Source organism: Equus asinus, chromosome 2, assembly GCF_041296235.1.
Source record: "Equus asinus isolate D_3611 breed Donkey chromosome 2, EquAss-T2T_v2, whole genome shotgun sequence".
Classification (NCBI taxonomy): domain Eukaryota; kingdom Metazoa; phylum Chordata; class Mammalia; order Perissodactyla; family Equidae; genus Equus; species Equus asinus.
This window is the reverse complement of record NC_091791.1, coordinates 112,695,943-112,698,452: the sequence shown is the minus strand read 5'-3', so window position 1 is coordinate 112,698,452 and position 2,510 is coordinate 112,695,943. Positions and strand designations below refer to the sequence as shown.

The following is a 2,510-nucleotide window of genomic DNA, read 5'->3' as shown; positions in this document are numbered from 1 at the left end:
CCTAAATTCCCCATTGAGTTTTCCTCTCCAGAGGAGTCATTGCCCAATTTATGTGGGTGTAAACATTCCAGGAGTTCACAAAGTGTGGTCCTCACCCACCTTCTACACCAAAGAGATTGGCCACTCACCCACTTCTGCCTCCTGCTGTTTTCCCTTATCCGTGTACTTTGTAGGTTATTTCTTCACTGTGATGATGGCTAACTCTTACGTGTTCTTACTATGCACAGCACACCGTGCTTAGTGCTCGTACATATATTTTTAATCCTTTTAACAATCTTATGAGGTGGGGACAATTATTAAGCCCATTTTACAGATGTGGAGACAAAGGCAAGGACGGAGGCATTACTTGTCCAAGGCCACCAGTCTGAAGGGGCTAACCCAGGATTCTGAGCCCAGAACCCGTGTGTGACCGCTACACACGTGATGTTGTTGGCTAGAGCCACTCATTCCTTAAAAACAGCTATTGTGTGATAATACTGGATAGATACAATAGACTATATAAGAAGTATGTAATGTTGATCACAGTAATAAAAAACCTAGACCCTTGAATCCACCAACCCAGCTCAGAATCAGATCTTGTCTAAATCTGTAAAAGTTCCCGCATACTCTCTTGCTTTATAAAAATTGTTTTACTCCGTATGTAATAATTCCTCAACAATATCTTATTTAGTTTTGCCTTCATTGTTTTCCTTTATAAAAATGGTGTCATATATCCTCAGTCATTTACACAACTGTGTAGTATTCCATTGCCTGAATGTGCCATAATTTACTTAGCCAGACTCCTAACTAGTGGTCATTTAGTTTGCTGGGTAAAACATTGTTGCCACGAACCTCTGTTCGTGTATCTTTGCACACCTCTGTGAATTACATGAAGGATGAAATCCCACGTAGACTGAGTCAAAGGGTAGATAGTGCCAAATTTACCTCCCGCGCAGTTGCACCTTTCCCGGCTGGTGAATGAGTTGTGCTTCCTCATGCTGCTTCATCACAACAGTGTGCAAAATTAAACTTTGTTATAATTGCCAATTTGAAAAGCAAAAAAAGTTTTGTACTTTTAAATTAAATAAAATTTATTTGATTATGATTAAGTTTGGGCAGCCATTTGTACTCCTTTTTATGTGAAAACAGCCTTACTTATCTCTCTGTTGTCATTTCTTAATGAATCTCAACAGATTATGGCATATTATGGAAATCAGCCCTTTTTCATTCTTATATGTGACGAATATTTCTCCCCCATTGTCATTTATGTTTTGCGTCTGTTCATGATAATTTTTTCTAAACAGAATTGTATGGACAGATTCAAACTCTTACTATGTCAGGATATTATGTCTTGTATAGAAAGGCCTTCAGAAAGCACTCAAGGATATTTATGTTTATTTATTTTTGTTGCTTATTTATTGTATATAATAATTGCTTTGTGTCTTTTTATGTTACACTACAATTTCTTTTTTTGAGTTCTTCTTTATTTTTGGAAAGGATCTTCTGGTAAGGACTGGAAAAACTGCCAGACAAATTCTAAAAGAGCTGTAACACTTGAGTTCTTCTTTTTATTGTGTAAGAACATAACATGAGACTACCCTCGAAACAGATTTTTAGGTATACAACACAGTATTGCTATCCATAGGCACAACGTGGTAGAGCAGATCTCTAGAACGTATTCATCTTGCATAACTGAAATTTTATACACGTTCATTAACAACTCCTCACTTCCCCTTCTCCCCAGCCCCTGGCAACCACCATTCTACTCTTTGTCTCTATGAGTTTGACTGTTTTAGACATCTCATACAAATGGAATCATACCATATTTGTTTTTCTGTGTCTGGCTTCTTTCACTTAGCATAATGTCCTCTAGGTTCATCCATGTTGTCACATATTGGAGAATTTCTTTCTTTTTTAAGCTGGATAATACTCCATTGGGTGTACATATATTTCTTTATCCATTCATCCAAGGGTATTTCTTTAAAATGTTCCTGAGTTTTGTTCTAATATCTCGGCAGCTTCATCTTCTGTATGTGTTTAAATTTTTCATCCATCAAGAAAGTTTTGGTTAAATGGAATGAGATAAAGATCTCCAAATTATTTTTTTTTGCAAATTGCTACCCTTGTGCCCGAACTCCACTTTTGAATCATCTACCATTTTACCCACTGATTCGAAATGTAATTTTTTTTCTTTTTTCTTTTTGCTGAGGAAGATTAGCCCTGAGCTAACATTCATGCCAATCTTCCTCGATTTTGTACGCGGTTCACTGCCACAGCAAATCGCTGTTGTGTGTCTGTGAGTGTGTGTGAGTGTGTAAAATCATGGTGAGTGCCTGTTTCTATTGTATAAAGATATTAAATTAGAAATTATGTTGAAATAGATAAATGCCTTTTCTAAAGCTATGGATAAATTAATTTACTTTTTCTCCTTTGACCTATTCTGTGCTATGTTAACAGATGATCTAAGCTGGAACAGGCTCACATCTTGGGTTGAACTCCAGTTGGCTGTGATGTTTTTCTTCTAGAGCATG

General features: G+C 36.7%; 1 non-coding gene across 1 annotated transcript; it reads right to left on the bottom strand.

Annotated features, from left to right (window-relative positions):
* Positions 1-1,473: 1,473 nt before the first annotated feature.
* On the bottom strand, positions 1,474-1,535 carry LOC123283604 (U7 small nuclear RNA). The gene has a single exon (XR_006524280.1). It is a non-coding gene; the product is annotated as a U7 small nuclear RNA (small nuclear RNA).
* Between the last annotated feature and the right edge of the window lie 975 nt (positions 1,536-2,510).